The sequence below is a fragment of the Thermobia domestica genome, chromosome 9 (genome assembly GCF_964235325.1).
Source record: "Thermobia domestica chromosome 9, izTheDome1.hap1.1, whole genome shotgun sequence".
Taxonomy (NCBI): Eukaryota; Metazoa; Arthropoda; class Insecta; order Zygentoma; family Lepismatidae; genus Thermobia; species Thermobia domestica.
In genome coordinates this window covers 83,954,016-83,973,204 of record NC_137462.1, presented here as the reverse complement: position 1 = coordinate 83,973,204, position 19,189 = coordinate 83,954,016, and the positions used below count along the sequence as shown (strand labels likewise).

The 19,189-nt window shown below is 37.0% G+C and overlaps 1 long non-coding RNA gene across 3 annotated transcripts in view; it reads right to left on the bottom strand.

Annotated features, from left to right (window-relative positions):
- Window positions 1-10,983: 10,983 nt before the first annotated feature.
- LOC145694798 (uncharacterized) overlaps window positions 10,984-19,189 on the bottom strand; it is a 72,512-nt gene continuing 64,306 nt past the window's right edge. For 2 of the 3 annotated variants that reach the window (XR_014133047.1, XR_014133048.1), the window contains exons 4-5: window positions 14,867-14,983; window positions 10,985-11,904 (exon numbers count right to left, since the gene is read on the bottom strand). This is a non-coding gene — a long non-coding RNA (uncharacterized LOC145694798). Of the gene's footprint in view, window positions 11,905-14,866; window positions 14,984-19,189 lie in introns of all 3 variants that reach the window. The other variant, XR_014133046.1, reaches the window with a different exon arrangement.

Here is a 19,189-nt window from a genome sequence, read left to right as displayed (position 1 = left end):
TGTCTTGAATATTTTGACAACCTGTACTGTGTTTTAGAGAATTCAGTTTGTTTAGAACTTTGGGGGGAAGAAAACTTTGTAATCCCGGTTTGTAGTTGTAAATGGTCGTAACGCGAGCGCAGGCTCGAAGAGTAGGAAATATGGACACAGAGTTTGTTTTTGAAGAGTTCGCTCAGAGATCTGGGGAGCTCTCCGATGAGAATAGAGTTGATGACGCGCAGAGCGCTAGTGAGCGTCCGGTCAGCGTGGTGGGAGACGCTGATGCGGTGGATACCGTTCCGCCAGTCCCCAGTAGGGAACAGGAAGTACCATTGCGGGAGGAAAGGGAGGTAACCACAGAATTAGCAGAACCAAGTGTTAGCCCAGCCATAATTGCATGTAGCTCTAAGGGAAGTAATGAAAATTTAGCCGCCATGCTAAGTGAACTTTTTCAGGGATTCGAGAAAAGGTTAGTAACAATGATTGATAATGCCTATCGTAGAATGGGAGATACTATAGACTCAGCATTGGATAAACAGTCTAGTAGGCTTGAGCAAAAGATAGAAACTACCTTTGGGGGAAAACAAGGAGGAAAGGTAGAAGAGGGTACTAAGAACTTAGAAGAAGAATTTGAAAGTAGGAAAGAAAATAACATAGAAGATAGCGATAAGCTTGTAGAAAGTAATAGTCAGGACCCGGAACAGGCGACAGAATCGAGCAATACTCATCTTGAACTCCAGTTGGATCCCGGAAGTTCAAGCTCTGAGCCAAGTGAGCCTCAGCCAGCGGAGCAGCTGGCGCTCACCCCTGCTGAGGTAAGGGAGGAGATTCACAGCACTCATGAGGAGCGTTTAGATAAGTTACAGGCTAACATACTATACTCCCAGTTTGATAGCAGTGTGCACCCATCCCCATCTGCATATCTGGTGGATTTGCTGCACCAGAATAGCCTTTTGAAGCCACCCTTGTCAGAATCAAAATTGATAGAAGTACTCCCACGGCACTTTACAAATGGACTTTCTAGGGCAATAGTCTCTTCTCGCCCTAAATCCATTGCAGATCTGTTAAATCTAGTACAGGAACTACAGTCGTCGATGACGAATCGCGACCAGTTTTTCCAGAGTAACCAGAGGAAAGGGGTCAACATGCTCCAAGTGAGCGTGGAAAATGAGGACAATAACCCCTCTGGCCACAGTGGTAAGCACGCTGCTCGTAAGAAGAATAGAACGAGAGAAAACCAGCGTCCTTACCAGAGAAAGAGACATCAAAACACGAATCAAAACAACCACCAGCGATCCCCGCCTCGTCATCAGAGCAGCGGAAGTGGGTCGTCTGGCTGGTCACGTGGGGGGAACTCCCACTCCTCTCACAACAACAACGTTCGTGGAGCCCGCGGTAGGAGGGGAGGAATGCGCCAAACGGATAGACCACAGGGAAATTCCTTCCGTCACGAGGACCAGGAAATCCAGCTGTTGGAACACTATGACCGGGCGCCTCCTCCTACCAGCCAAAACCAAAACATTACCAGGAGTAACCAATCCTCTTCTTCTGCTCCCAGAGACTGAGGATTGTCCGCATGTGCTTGGGACAACGGTAAGATGGCTATGGAGAATACGAGTACATCTGAGTTGACAAATGTAAATTCCAAGTATGTGCGAAATTTAGAAGAAAACATAGAAAATAGACATTTATATGAAAATTCATGTGAAACCGCAGTTAAAGAAATTTTTGAAAATGTAGAAGGAAAAGAAGAAGAAAATTGTAAAATTTGTTTAGAAATTAAGGCAAAGAAGCATTTTAGTGAAGGCATGTTCAAAAATAAGTTAACCTTGTTAAGTAGGACTGGAGAACACATCGATTTAGATAGGGCTGTATATGAAGAGGCCAATGGCATTTTTAAGAATTTATTTGATTCAAGTAATGAAGAACTACCCAGTAATAACGTCATTTCACTGCCAGAGATTAATGTACTTTTGTTTGGAAAGGAAGTTAATTCTTTATTAGATACAGGGGCTACCTGCTCCGCCATTTCAAAAGAAATTTGGGACTCCGTCTCAAATAGCCACCCCACACCCGCATTTTTGAGTGCTAAGAATATACAGGTTACGTCTGCTTTCGGAAGTAAATCAGCGACGATCATAGGCCAGACGCTGTTAGTCATTCAGATACATGGGAAGGAATTTCATACGCTAGGCATCATTATTTCAGGTCTGAACAGATCTTTGATTTTAGGTTCCAACTTCTTTACAGAATCTCGTGCCGTGTTAGACTATGACACCGGCCTTCTACATCTCAAACATCCTCATGATGTAGAAGTCAAGTTTAGATCCGTAGATTGCGAGACTGAGGATCTAGTAGTTCGTTGTTTAGAATTGAATGGTGAGTGCGAGAAACCATATAGTTTCATAGAGGAGTTAGATACTTTTGAATGTAATTTTTCCCCGTCAGACGAAAGACGGAAGGCCATACGGGTTAGCGCACAGAATGAGCATAAGACCTGTAGAGAAAAGGCTGCTCGTGCCCCGAACTTGGATGATGGTAGATTCCCAAGTGCCCAAGAAATGGCAGTTCATGTATTCCCACCAGAAGAGTGGTTGAAAGTGAACACACGTGCCTCCCATTCAGATATAGAAGATTTTGTCTCGAACTACTCAGATCTCTCAGCCTCACAAAGAGAGAGTTTGAAAGCTGTTCTTTTAAAGCACCAGGCGCTTTTTGATATCAAGCCAGGTTGCATAGCTAACTACGAGCACGAGTTTGGAGTAACGGACGAACGTCCCATAAAAACTAAATTGTATCCTTACCCAAAGAAATTCAGGAATTTAGTATCGAATGAAATTTCGCGTTGGGAAGCCTGGGGTGTGATTAAGAAGATGCCTACAGCTTATATAAACCCTCTGGTTGTGACACCGAAGAGTGACGGACGCATTCGAGTTTGTATTGATGGAAGAGCTCTAGCAAAAATTTCAGGGGATCTCTCCGACAGACCTATGCCACCCCTATCTGTTCTCCAAGATATTTGCGACAACTCTTGGTTCAGTTGTGTAGATGCAACCGAGATGTTTTTACAGATTAAAGTGAAAGAAAGTGACCAGAAATATCTTGGGTTCCTACATGAAGGCATTTCGTATGTTTTTCAAAAACTTCCGTTTGGAACAAAACAGAGCCTTGCTTCTTGCGTAAGAGCATTAGATATGCTGATTGGATCAGAAGCTAGAGAGTACTGCGGCGCTTATGTTGTCAATTTAATTTTAGCCGACAGGAGCTTCGAAGATCACTTAGTACACCTCGACAGAGTGTTGGGTTTACTCACTGCGGGTGGCCTAACTCTCAGGCTGAAAAGGTGCAATTTTGTGAGAAAATCATTGCACATACTTGGACTCCATCTTTCTCAATCCGGTATCCGTAGAGATCCGGAGAAAGTGAAGCTGGTGTTGGATAATAGAACACCACATAACATAAAGTAACTGCGTTCCTTCATTGTCAACTACAATCTGATAGATGTTCCCGAATGAAAACTCAGAAGTTCTCCATCCGTTGTTCCAACTACCACTGAAGAAGAAGAAGAAAGAGATGAAACAATTCACCCAGTGAATGCATCACGTAACCGGATTTGACAACTTGTGTATATAGTGTTAGTGTTAGTGTATATTTCAGTGATATAGTGTATTAGTGTAAGTGTATGTATTGGGAACCAATGTCATTTATGTTTATGTAACTCAGGGAACACTGAATTCTCTATATTTAGCTTTTGTGTATTGATTTTCATTTATTATGTTTACTGTGTGTGTTTAACTTTGAATTTTTTTTTAACCTTGGATGTCTTGTAAAATAATATTTCAGGAACGAAAATGTGCCCTCCGTATGATCTACGTCCTGTACTAGAAAGTACAGCACCTAGAATCATAGGGGGGAAATTACTGTAGAAGGCCGATGTCCTTCTCCATCATCTGCATATCAAAATGCAGATGAGGGGCACATTTGCATATGGATATGTAAATATGATGATTTTTGTGGTATAATTATTTGCTTAACATTAGCATATTCAGTGCATATTTATTTGTTTTTTAGTAATGCAGTGTGAAACACCTAGCATAGTACGTAAATATTAATACAATATTGTATTATATTGTATTTATTTCATTTTTTTTAATTTCATTTATAGGCATTATATAGTGTATTAATGGGTTGCATATAATTACTGCGTCGTTGCATAATGTATAGTTTACAGGGGATGATGGAAGGAATGATATTACAAGCATAGATGAAGGATTAATTAAAAGGGAAATGAGAAGATTCTATAGGAATCATACATGAGTTTTTCAGAACGCTTGGAAGAGAGCTAGCGCTGAGAGATGTTTTTTTTTCCCGACTTACTGTCGCCTAGACTACTAGATGTGAGGTCTCTCTCAACTCAACATGGAAAGAAATTACCAGAATAGAAACTAAATAAGTATCTTAATACACAGGAAGTAGCCTACGGACTTCCTTGGTGAATCTACACTGAGTTTGATACAGTGTGTTGAAACAGAGCGTTTGTATTGTTTTCAAAAGCCATAAACTTTTTCGCTTCTACATGCGAAATTTTAGCTTTCTATAGGTGTGATTTCCAATGCATCGAGTTCAAGCGTCATTTCCTACCCCCCTTCTCACCAGAGACCAGTAACCTGGCCAGCCAGCCTTTTAGTTAGTTCCCGAAATGCAACACCAATTTGAAAATGTATACTCTGATTTGACTTATTTTCTATGTTTAATATTACTATTTACGTACTAAGCTAAACACGTTCTTGGAAATACCGCACAAAATTCTGATTAATTTTATCAGCGTGTTTCCCTTATCGAACAAGACACTTGGATCTTGTATTTGTGAAAAATAAATAATTAACAAAGATGTTTCCTTCAATCTCTCTCCAAGCAAACATGGCTGCATTGGTAGCAGACAGTTTTGAACGACAGCCACAGAAATTGGGTGTACTGCTGCTTCTGAGAGAGATGACAGTTCATAAATTGTATATATATGTATTCTTTGTATGTTTACCTTTATTTTGAAGTATAATATCATATGTTTCTAAATTTTATTTGTATGTAACAAGTGAAGAAAAACAAAAGTGTGCGAAAAACTTTCATAGTTTCTGCTGCGAGCAAAACTTTCAGTGTTGGCCGTTTCTTAGAGAAGGGGCAGCACGTGTCAGCCAAGAAAGGGTGAATTTGGCTACGGATGGTAGCTGAACAAGTGCATTGTGCAGGTCGGACCACACGCAAATCGCCTCAGGGCAGAGAACCTTTTGTCAAAGGTTGCTTGAGGAAGCGAGTTTCTTCGTTTCCTTGTTTTTACAAGAAACATATACTCGTTTTCCTGGGAGAACGAGGTTAGTTCAAGTCAGATTTGTGAAGCGACAAGATACTGTTTTTCGGTTCGTAGGAAGTCACCTGACTTCTCTTACAGAGTGTTCGATACCCGGGACGAGGTGTGAGCAATTTGTTTTCCGGCTCCCCTGGATTTGTCCTGTGAACAACTGAATACGCGAGTGCGTAGAACTCAGTTTTCTTTTTTTTATGAAGCTATAATCATATTACTAAAATGTGTAAGACCTACACATATCTGCAGTTTGTCATCAGTGGTGCTTATTACATATAGTGACAATGGAAGATTAAATTTGAGATCAACAGTTTATAATTGTTCATTCTCTGAGTGCTATGGACCCTCAATAGAGACAACATAATTTGAATCTCGTCGCACCTCCCAATTTTAATATGGGAAAACCCAGTTTTTCAAACATGAAAGAAATACATACTTTACGATATCTCAGTTAGAGATATAAAAACCTAGGCCAGTAACGTCTCTAAGCTGTGCCTGTCCTTGGACATTTAGTACAAGGTTTCAGCAATTATATTTTGCTTGTTAATAGGAGCTATTAAAAGTTCCTTCATTGAACGTGTGAAATCCAGCTTACCATATCTCCTACAGAACATTTTACATTTCAGTGGAATGGGAATCTAGGAGGACACTGTGTCATACAACATAGAACTTGTGAACGTCAAGTGAATATTTGAACAGTGTATCAGCATACTAAATTGTGTTTATTTTTATCTTCAATCTGTGTATTTATATCACAGATATTGAAATATGTTTCAGTGGAATACCTCTCTCCTCTAAAAACTGTTAGAGACAAGAAACTCAAAATTATGAGGAGATAAAAGAATGTTGTAAATATCTCTCTATATATATATATATATTTCTTTTTGAAAGATCAGACAGACCTTTATAACTTCAGGTTCATCCTACCTTCTCCTTTTTGTTATTTTTATGAGAATGAAACAGTGTGTTAAATTATTAAGCATATCTATATATCTAAAAAGTGTGTGTGTGTAGTGCACTACAAAAAGGTGATAAGTATTAGTGTATCAAAGTGTGGATATCAACACATTCATCCTATGTTATGTTCCTGATTCCGTTGTGGAAAATAAAACTGCCAGCTCTTACCAGAACAACTGTCTATTCAATTTGCTGTATGGTGAGTACCTGTGCTAATGATATGTTTGTTTTCAGGAGTGTGATTCAAGGAGGCATTTTCCCCTTGATTTGGTATGTTTGACCATCTCTCTGTATGGGGGCTCAGAGAGAATATCCTGCCCAAGGAACCAAATAACAGCTATGAGATAGTGAGCTCAAATACAGGCTGCTACCTGTAAAATTAAAAGTTAAAATTATTTTTTTTTACATTATTTGAAATCTATCACTAACTCACTATTGTAGCATCTTTGAGCATGGCTGTTATGCAGATTGCCCTGAGATCTGCTGTTCCACAAAACATAAATAATATTGCTCTACCGACTTCATAAGGGAGTGGCGGCCCTTCCAGGAGAGAACCTTATCTCCAAGGGGGAAGAAATCATTTTCACATAATGTGTATTTGCATTCTATGCAAATATTTCAGTTAATTAAAATATTCCCAGCCACTCTCCTTCATTATTTTTTTTTAATTTGTGTTGGTGTCCTTAGGTAAACAGTAGTTTCGGCTCTGGCTACCTAGCACCTCACAGTAGGTGTTATAGAACCGAATGAAAAACGAGACCAAGGGCGACAAAAGAAGAAGTGGGGAGATTGCGTTAAGAACGATATGGTGCAATGTGGTGTCACAGCGGACACAAGATAGGAACAGGTGAAGGACAATAATCCGAAAAGCTCATCCTAGTTAAATGGGAATAAATGGTTAGAAAAAGAAGAAGACAGTACAATATTCCACACGAAGAATTTTACGAGTCTTTTTCTCATCTCTTTATTCGAGATTGCACAAAATAGACTTATCTTTTTCCTAAAGACTTCCCTCGCCATTCCTATTCTTGGTTTTATTTCAGATTCACACTTCATATCATTACTAATATAACTACCCAAGTATCGAAACTAATCGTTGACATATATTGAAATATTTGACATCGACCGCTTCATTCCAGTCACCACGGCTTTTATCTTTTTAACATTTATTTCCATTTCATATTCTTCACAGACCCTCCTCAAGTTCTCTAAAATCTTATTGGTTTTCTGTTCAGATTCCGCAACAAGCACCATATCATCTGCAAACCGTAAATACCTAATCATTCTACCACCTACCGTCATGCCGTTTTCATTATGTAGGTCCTTTTTGACTGTCCCTTCTAGATAGATATTAAACAATGATGATGACAGACAACATATCTGTCAAGCTCCCCTTCCAGTGCATTCTCCTCGTAATTTCCTCACATATTTTAACACTTATTTGTTGGTTCGTACATAAGTTTCTTATAAGTCTTATAAGATCATTACATTCAAGCTCAACCTTCTTTAGAACTGCCAACAATAATTCCCAATTCGAGGTCAAAAGCCTTTTGTTGATCAATAAATACAACATGCACTTCTTCCCGTTATTTTTAAACATTTCACCGATCACCTTTAATAATCCAATTGCTTTCTTGTACCCTTACCTAATTTGTTCTTGCATGCAATCTTCTTCTGTTCAATATTAGAAGTATTTTCTTTTTACTGTATGTGATATGAGACTAATACAGGGGTTGGACAAAAAATCTAAAACGTTTGCAAAAGTGTGAAAATCATATCTAGAATGAGGTGGGGCCTCCTTTTGCGTCAAAAACAGTTTGGATCCGACGTGGAATGGACGTACACAGCTCCTGAATCGTGGTGTGTGGAATTTTGTACCATTGTTCCTCTAAAACATGCTTCGGTTCCTTAAGTGATGCTGGTGGAGGGTAATGAGACCGAACACGTCTTTCTAACTCAGACCGCAATGGCTTAATGATGTTCAGATCTGGTGATTGTGGGACCCAGGAAAGGTGTGATAACTCCTGGTTATGGTCATCAAACCATGATTTCATCTTTTTTGCAGCGTGACATTGTGCCAAATCATCTTGGTAGATGCCATCACCATCAGGGAACAATATTTGGGCCATGGGTAGAACCTGGTCCCCCAAAATGGCCTCATATGCCTTAGCATTCATCATTACATGCACAGCTATGATGGGACCTGCAGAAAACTACGATATCACTGCCCATACTGTAATAGAACCACTCCCATGCTTTACAGTTGGGAGCAGACAGTCTGTGACGGTGTTCTCTATACGTAAACACGACCGGTTATTGGAAACAAGGTGAAGGTCGATTCATCGGACCACATTACGTGTTTCCACTGCTCATGAGTCCACGCCTTGTGGTCCTTGCACCACTGGATACGCTTCTTCGCATTTACTGCTCTAACCAGGGGTTTGGCGATAGCGGCCCTGCCATGAATTTTCATTTTATGAAGTTCCCGTCCCACTGTTTTCGATGAAACCGAATTCTGTAGGCCGGAATTGAGTTCAGACGTAATTTTCAATGCAGTGGCCTTCTTTATAGCTGCCACAATCCGTTTTAATACTCTCCAGTCCCTATCTAACAGGATTGTCTTTTGACCACTGTTGTGCTTTGCAGACGTCGTTTGCCCATGAATTGTGTATGCCCTCGTGACATTGGACATAGTGTCTTTCGATACCCCCACAATGTTCGCCACTGTTGCCACTGAAGCTCCAACCAGACGGGCACTAACTATCATGCTTCTTTGGAAGTCTGTCAGGTCGCCCATTTTACCGCAACACTTTCACACCACTACACTCACAGGTGAACTGGTTACTGCTGACGGAAGAGGAAGGTCCACATGACACATTGAAAACAAAAAACGATCGGCAACTACAACACGTGTTGTACTGTGGAGGGCGAAACTTACGTGTCCTGTATGAAGTGTTTTTAGATTCTTTTGTCTACCCCCTGTACACTGAGAAAAAAAATTGTAGGTGACGTACTTAAAAAGATAGGTTACATGCGTAATTCCTGTAGTTTTTGGACTTAACGTATAGCAGACGTATAACTGAAAACGCGTGTTTTATAATACTTTCTGTATAAATGTTCCATCTATACGTACTTTCTGTATGAAACAATGTAGGGGGTCAGGATCTTACATACAAATGGACGTATATAACATATAGCTGACGAAGGTAACATAAGTATATGCATGTGATATACGGAAAACTGTTAGATGTCAGACATCCTGCAACGGCATGATGTAACACCTAAGGGCAGTGACTATGTAGCATACGGATAACGTATGCTCCGTATTGATTTCTATAGTAAGCAAGAGGATACCGTATATTTGTACAATATACCGCTGTCCGGAGAATGGATTTTTCTCTGTGTAGTTCTGTAATCCTTACATCTCTCTAGGTTCGATTTCTTAGTCATCGGTATCATGATCGTCTTGAGAAAGTCTTTTGGCAACTCTTCTGTTTAATATATTTCATTACATGGTCGGAACAATTCTTTTTTGCCTTTGTCACGCATATTCTTAATGATCACTACCACCATGTTGTGGACCAACTTTGGACAACATTCGTAAATTCATACTTCATACTGTCTATTCTCAAATGTGTTTCCACTTGTTTATATTAGTTTGTCACACGTTCAAATATGTTCGAAATACACTTCTAAAATCAATTTCAATTCATTAAACGTTCATTTCTACTAACTGCGATGTAAAATATGCATATTTTGTAACACTTACTTCAAAAGAATACACAAATAAACACAAAATGCTTCAAACTAAAAATGTCAGTAAGTTTATACGTACTGATAGTGTCCATCATTATCGATTACACGCTGCCAACATTACGAAAACACCGCAGATGTTTTCAAAAAAATGTTATACGCAACCCCATCATCACTGTTGCTTTCAATAACGGCTTTCCCTTTCAGCAGCGAGATTATATAAGACGGGACCTACTAATTAACGTGGAATCCGAACCATATGAGCTTCCACTGGGAATCGAACCCGGGTCTTCCACCAAAGTTAAAGTTTCGCGTGGTATCTTTGAAAATATAAACATGCTTCCGTAGTACTGGTACCGTGTCATTGACAGTGATGAACACTACTTATAATCTTACTGACATTTTACTTTATAATATTTCGTGCTTGTTATCAGGGGCGTCATTTCAGACTTCGCTTGACGGGGGCAAGAGCACCATCGACATCAGATTTTCAAGTTTTGTTCTAGTATATTAGTAGACATCGATTAAAGTATATGTATTCTTCAAAACCTTGGGTGGGGAAATTGCCCCCTCCTCCCTTCCTAAATGACGCCCCTGCTTGTTATATATTGAAATAAATGCTTACACATGTTGGACTCGAACAACTATTAATAAGTCACACCCATCTTTACCTGGATGTTGCGTAAAAACGAAAAGCAAAATTAACTAAACTACGAATATTGGTTGCAGGAAGAATGCACCATTTGATTTCAAGAGAACAAACACCATCTTTCTTCCACAGTTTTCTTCAATAAATTACTTTCATCATATTTTACATTAGCCGACAGGACACACCAGCAAAATGAAGATTTTTAAGATTGGCATCAGGTATCTTAAGGATTCTAAAACAAGAATGTTCAACAGTGAACGAAAGTAAAATTTATTTTCGACAGAATATGCAGAATCCATGCAATCAATTCCGGGGTAGCCTCGAAATACAATACTTAATAATGGTAGAAAAATTTATTACCACATTAGCTTTCTACGAACATCCCTTCCCGCGCTATAAACTTGCGGAACCGGTCGTAGAGGAACTGGAACGCCCGAGGGAAGTCGTCCACCGGAATGCTATTCAGCATTGTCACATTTCTTATTCGCTGTCAGTGTTGAGAGAATGTAGCAACGTGCTGTAATCAAATGTTGTGTTAAATACAGTAAAACTGCCACTGAAACGTATAGAATGATGAGGAACGCGTATGGACGTGGTTGTCTTTCGAAACAAAGTGTGCGAATGGTTTTCGTATTTCTAGAATGGCCATGAGTCACAGTCCTTGAACATCGTCCACATTCGCCTGATTTGGCACCAGCAGACGTCCTACTCTTCCCTAAGCTCAAAGAGGAACGTTTTGAGGATATTGCGTCAGTTCAAGTGAATGTGACAGCGATGCTCAACTGCACTCCAGGGAATGATTTTCCCATGGAATTCCAGAGTCTCTGTGACCAGTCCCGCGAGTGTAGCGAGGGAAGGGATGTATATGGAAAATTAAGTGGTAATATTTTTTTGGGGGAGGGGGGTAGTTTATTTTATTATTTCGAGGTATTTCCGGAACTTATTCAACGCACTGTGTACAGTATTTTAGTAGGGTAAGATACTAAAAGTAAATAGTGAATAAAGAACACATCTTTGCGTGTGATTAATTTAAATTCTCTTCACTCAACACCAGATCTATGGATACAATTTTTAAATGTAGATAATATCAAGATAATTTCTAGATTGTTATATCCATTTCTCAAAGCTGCCTTCTGACCAAAAAGGAAGTTAGGCACGAAAGTAAGTTAGTCCTTATCTTCCAGGACTAATTCTCCAGTGACGATACCTGCAATAACAGCAAAATTATTACTTGCTTCAACATGCAACAATAATAAGGAACAAAATAAACGAATTAGTCTCAGAAGCGACAGTCCTATTAGCGACAGGAACTGTTATCTGTCCTATGAGCGACCGGTTCATTTACATTGAGATGATATGATTCCATCTCGTAAAGTATGTTTGCCTCTGGCATTATTAGCGCCTGAACAATCTTGGTATGAAATATGTACGTGCCAGTGATACTGTTCGTCAAATATACTTTTCCTCTACTGTGAGTCCAAATAAAACTTATTTTAATTTTGAGTTAGATTTGACATAAAACATATCAAATAACTTAACGAGACAACAGGGATATTTCCATGAAAAGTATTTTCCTATGTAATTATTGAAAATCCAGTTGTAATATCCCCTTTCTTCAAAAGCTCTGTTTTCTGTACTTAATTTGATTCAAATTTAATTGCTCACTAAGCCCAGTAATATATTTTATTTTGAAAAACTTAAACGTGTAACAGTTTCGCCGTGAATAAAATGAAAAAAAAAGTCAATAACAAAAGACAGCTTTTGATATCCCTTACATCTGATTGGCTATTCTCAACCAATCCCACCAATTACAATGCAATTCACTCTAAACAATCCAAAAGTTAAACAAACTCTTTAAACTACCTTCTTCCCTATTGTAAGCTACTAAAACGTAAACTAATTGTTTAATTTGCTTTCCTCCCTTGTTTTGACTTATACATAAAAGCTTGTCGTGTAGCAATCTGAAATAGTACCTTATAACTAGACGAACTGTTAAGTCCTGCGAGAGATTTGTAACTTGTGTAATAATTTCTTCGAATACACCGTGTTTTTAGATTTCTTTGATATCCTCAAGTGGTGAACATCCTCTTTCCATGGGCGCCCGATAGGAAGGCAGGGGTTGCCCCCCCTGGCTCACAAAAATGTATACGTAATATAGCAAACCACATATATTAAATATCATATATACCAGACGTGATACAGCAACCATGGAGATGCCCTTCCCTAGAATATTTTCTTGGGGCGCCCCTATCTCTTTCTGATTTTTTCTTATGCTATAAACATATTCAATCTAAACTTATGCTCCGTATAATTTTAACATGAAATTTTTAATTATATTGGAATCATAGACAAAGGCGGAGCTACTCTAGGTATTTAATTAGTTTTCCCCTTGATATAGTCAATGTATTCATAGAAATTAATTCAAAAATATAATATTAGGAAAAACGTATAGAAGATTGTTAATGTAATGAGAGCATACTCACGTATTAAATTCTGGTAAAGCGAAATTTTTCATAGTACATTTTGTTAAGTTCTAAATCACATTAGCATGAAACAAGTTAAAGAAGAGAGAACCTTATCTTCTTTCATTATCTTAGTATGAACGAATCGGTGACTCATGAGGCAGTTAACAGATCGAATCGGTCGCTCATAGGACAGTCCGAGAAAACTCACCCTAGAATAAACTAGGCTACTCCTCGTGTATATTTTCAGAACAAAAGAGTTATGTATCATATTGTCGGGTTAATGATAAAATATTTATCTATGAAATATAATCAAAATTGTCTGAATTGTTTTTGAGAAAATCATCCGAAATTGAAACTCACGCCGTCTCGATTTTTCCCAGAGAAATTCCTTATAGCACAATATGGAGTTGTTAGTAAAACATTGATTTATGAAACATAAACATCGTTAGAGTTATTTTTGAGAAAATTGCAATTCTTTATTTTCATCTTTCAGTAAACTACCCTTATTTTTAGGGGAAGGAAGAAAATTTCTTTTAAAAAAATACAAATAGTCTAAAATTTTGTTCAGATACATTGAACGGTATGGTCTCTAGATGAGTGTACTCAGGACAAAAATACAGACACGTCAAAAAATTATTTTCTCGATGTCTATGATCCTTGAAAGATGTAAATCCGTTAAAATCTTAAATTTCTTTTTAAATCTGGGGAATCGGATGAATCAAAATCCTCTTTCGACAAAAACCATATATACAAAGTAGTATAGTTTCTTTAAATATATTTGTCTAAAATCTGGAGGGACGTGTCCCACCGACCCTCTCGCTAACGACGCCCGAGGAGGGAACCAATGTGCTGATCATAAATTACTTAAGAAAATGACCGTCTGGCTTGCCATAGTTCTTCGTGGCTTGCAACAAAGAAGATTTTCCTTTCTTCATTTCTTTTCTTTCTTTTTTATAAACTTGAACAGGAAAAATTTTTTTTCAACATCGTAGCAAAATCAATTATCCTCCAAATTATTTGATATGATTTCAGTTCAGCATCTCATTGAGCAGTGAAGTTATATGCGATGTAGACCTACAGCTTAACGTGGGATCCGAACCACATGAGCTCCCGCCGAGATTCGAACTTGGGTTTTTTGGGTTTCTCGTACGCTATCAACATAACCTCGAATCTAATTTATGATTTTTAGATATAGCTTCTGTGAATTATCAGTGAAACCATTTAAAGCCAGAAGAAAAAAAGAAAACGTTTCCATAGAGTAATTCTCTTTCATTTTTTCATTGCTAAAAGTGAAACATTTTTGTGGAAACTTGTAAACTATTCATTGGAGCTGTGGAAAATTCAAGATTACTAATAAAAGTCCAACTGACCAAAGCAGTATATATACAGTATATATTGCTTTGGTCAGTTGGACTTTTACTAGCAATTGTGGAAACTTATTCAGATTTCTTCCGGTAGTTTAAACATCAGTGGTAAAACATTGTATTGAAAAATGAGGATTGAGAAATATCTGAATAGAACACACACAAACTTCGTAATCTATTTAAATTATTCCTTTACTTTTTTTTTTTTTACTTTTTTATTACTTTTTTTTATTAATGTAAGTGTATTATACCTGAAATCTTGCTTTAACTCGATATTAAATTACGTATTTTATTTATTTATCCATTTGCTGTATACAACGCACAAGACCCAATAGCTTACCATTGTTCATAGAACATCTTGCTCTTCTGTAGAATCCAGTTTCATTTTGAAATGACTCAACTCTGCATCTTTCAGATTGAGGGCAACTAAGCTTGTCACATGTTGTGTTCTTCGTTCCTAGAAGATCAAAAGAGGGGGAAATACGATATATTAGTTGTTATTCTTACACATTTATTTACTTTCGAATGCCACGAGAAACGGTTTTATAAAGTCAGTGTTTTTCAGGCAAACCAGAGTGAACGAAAATTATTATAGACGCCACTTAATCAATCGGCCATTAAAGTGTTAAGTTTAACGAATTTGAACAAGAGGCAAATCTCATTTATCTGCTGCTGTACAGATTAAATTCAGCAGTTTTACATGATTGAAGACAACTATTACAGAAATTGGATATAAATAGTAACAATAATTGGAGACAAATGTATCCAATATCATATTGAGCTTGAATTATTTTATTACAATATTTACTAGCTGAAATGTCCATACTCCACACGGGGAGAATAGATTTAAAGGAATCATTTGAATTCCTTTTCTCCCCTTCGGATGAGTATCTCAATGAAAGTAAAATAATGATAAAAGCATATAAGATACTCTATTTTTGGCAGACATTTTGTATCCTCATTAGGATACATGCGCTCCGCTCGAACTCGTCTGCACAAACCGTCGATAGAGAGTTACGTGGTGTTCCTTGATTGTTATTTTACAGAAGGGCGATTTAAATTTTCACGCTTATCGATATAGCGCGCTACTCATTTTAAGATAACATCATTTCCAGAAAGTTCATGTATCCGTTAAATGTAAGGAATTCAGGTATAGATGATTTATGGTTAATAGAGCAGATTGAATAAGGAATAATGTTTATAACTCAAATCACGATTTTTGGCTTACGCTACTTCGCCCCTTCACCTAGTAATTACTTTCTTAGTTAATAATCTTGTAGTTGTGTATTTAAAGGATAATTATAATACCAGTCAATTATAATCAATAGCGTTAAAATTCTAGAAATATAGTTTTAATGTGTTTAAAAAAAACTGGTTGCTATCCAATTTTAATAAACAAAATTACCCTATTGTCGTTAAATGTTATGATACCCCATATGTCAGCATTGGTATGCTATTATTAAGAGCATTTTCTCCCTCTAGGGAATCCTCTCAAGAAAACTAGTGCATTAAAAAACCTGTTAAGCCATGGTCCACTCATATACCAAAATATTTAAAATCAATGGAAGTCTAGAAGTTGGCTACCAAACATCCAAGCTTTTCTTTGACAGATTAAGTGAATGCTGGAATAGTACATCAGCTTATAAGCTCGGGCAGCGTCCTTTTCAAATCATTTTGTCTGACAGTGTGCTCAAAGTTTAATAATTTAATAAGCAGTGATGGAATACCTTTCAATATCTGAGAAAATGTCCGATGACGGAAATTGTAATCTACCTAGAAGAGCTAGACTTGTTGGTTTTCTTATTTGCTTCTGTGGTTTTAATTTCTAAAAGCTCTTAAAAATTTGAATTTAAAAAGTGGAAAAGCTCCCATTTTTTAGTTTACAACTTTATTTCTTTTAGGAAAGACTTTTAGGAGGAGGGCGTTTTTTTGTCTTTATCTACTTTTTTTTAGGGTGTGTATTTATTTTATTTTATTTTATTTTATTTATTTAATACTCACCAGATACAGCTAAGAGGGTATTTTATACTGGATAACTAACGACAATAATAGCAATGGAAAGGGTTTGGGGAAGTATCGGCCATGACTTGTTTAGTAGGTACTATCTCGGGATTTGCCTGGTAGGGCTGGTAGGAAAACCCCAGTCAGGATGGTCGGCTGTGGGAATCGAACCCATGACCTCCCGAATGCGAGGCAAACGCTCTAGCAATTGAGCTACTTCGCTCGGTAAGATTGTCGTTCGTGATTTTTTTTTTTTTTGAATTGCTCCTGCGGGAAACTTGAGCCTCGATCCGAAAGAAATTATTGGACTAAAGTTTTAAATGGGTATATCGATACTACTCGACTCTAACTTCGGAGCTCGCATTTTTGTTTAATAAGGGGCCTGTTGAAGGCAATTTTTACTGTATTAAAAGCTGTATTTAAAAGAAGTATTTACTGTATAACTGTATTCAAAACCTTATGTTCTTGTTTAAGGTTCTAAAAGAAAATAAATCCACTTGAAATTACTTTCTGCATCCAATTATGTGTAAATACTAGAATATTTTCTTCTAGCGTAACGTTGTCCGTTTCAAACAGCAATAATTTATCATGTATATTATTGATAGGGGGGCCTACTTTAAGTGGAATAAACTGATTTGAGTGAGAAATGGAGCATGAATGGGAAGAAGGTAAATTTATCGAAAACATAACAGAAGACTTAATAGGAAAGTTACGTTTTGAGAGACTGACGTGCATATCAAAGCAACACAAGTTTATATCTAAATACTCTCATAAATTCCTTACAGGAAAACTCTGGAACCACCTTCTTATTTCAAAAAATAACTGCTGCGACAAGTTTTAGATTTTGTAAAGCAAATATTTTAATTAATTGTAGAGCTCATTTTCAAAAGGGTTGTTCATTTCTTCCCTAAATACATTTTTAACAGTTTCTTTGGGATGAACTCTGTCGAGTATTAAAAAAAAAAAATGTTTCATAGTAACTCTGCTATGAAAACTGCTATGAAAATATAAGAAGGCCACAAAATAGGACGTTGCTGAAGTTTGAGCTTTTACTATCGAACAAAATGGAAATCCCCTCTTCTGTAAACAAGCCTAACTACTTTGAAAATATTACTTGTTTAGCATACACTTTGCAAAATATATTTTCTTCGTGATTTTTAAACTTCTCTCGACTTCAATCCATTGTTTCAGAAGATATCTTCAAGAAGAATTTTGTTTCGGTATTCTTATATTGCCACAGGACCACACAATTTCAAATCCACACACACACAACACTAGCAACTTTAACTTCCAAGATGGATGACATGCAAGTTTAATGTAGGTGGTTTGACACCGTTATTTATGTCTTCTTCCAAGAAGGTGACAGCTATGCATCAGAGAGGATGAATCATTCAACCCTTTCTAAATCTCCTTTCACATGACCTTGGAAGATGTTCTATACTGACAACAATCAATCATTTGAAGGTATTGAGTCTATTTATATTAGAAATTTGAAATTCCATTTATGAGGAAAGTTATTGGACGTTAAAAATTATTAATTTGGTCGTTCCTTTAAATATGCATTTATATGCAATAACGACATAAATATCCACTAACCTCCGAAATATGCAAATATATGCACTATAAAACTCTGCTATTTTACCCCAAAACAGTTACAACTAATTTCTGTTTAAAGAGCATATCAATATCTCATCAGGAAAAAAACATGCAAATATGCAAAAATCCGAGTTATGAGTCTAGTTATGAGTATTGATCTAGAAAACAATCTCTTATATACAGTTCCGTAGTGGTATATTAGCATATGATAATCGGACTTACTACTTGTAAAACTTGTTATTGTAACTAAAGCAGTTGTCGCCAAAAGTATAATCGAACATAGAACGGCGTGTTGTTAACCATAAAGCAACTAACTTTATTTATTATAGGTGCAGTCGACTTTGTTGATACCCGTATATTTCATTATGACTCTTATACAGATTTATTTGGATTATTCGGAAGTACAAAGTGAGTATAAGTAAGTATCTGTAGTATTTCTGTTAATTCTTTTTTCAGTATTTATTTTCATATGTTTGTAAATCGGTGTTTATATTCAGTATGTTTGTAAATAAGTAGTGTCAGAAGTATAAAAATATACAGCAGAAAAATCTGGTTGTTCGTGAAGATATACTCTTCTTTTCACGTCAAACTGGGCCTAATTACGCAATTTGTAAAGGCTCTGAATAAAACAGGCAGAATGTTTTCATATCTTGCTGACAAATTTTCTCTTCTATCAGTTGCTAAAATTGAATATGGCGTATTTATGGGTTTTAGATTCGACAACATCAACGAGACTGAAGTTTTTGAGGTATGCCTAACAAGAGAAAACGAGCATGGGTATGCTTATAGAAAGTAACTTCCTTTGAAGTAGGAGAGACTACAAATACAATACATTTTTAAATCAATGGTCAAAGCTTTTAAAGGTTTAGGATGCAACATGTCCTTGAAAGTAGATTTCGTAGTGACATCTAAACTTATTTTCAGAATGTTGCAGTGATGTATCGGACGAACACGGAAAGGACATAACTAACACGTAGAAAGGGCATGGAAATGGGTGTCCACTATGTTAGTTGATTCTTGGTGGACAATCAATACGAAAAGTAGAAATAAGACATGTAACTTTCTG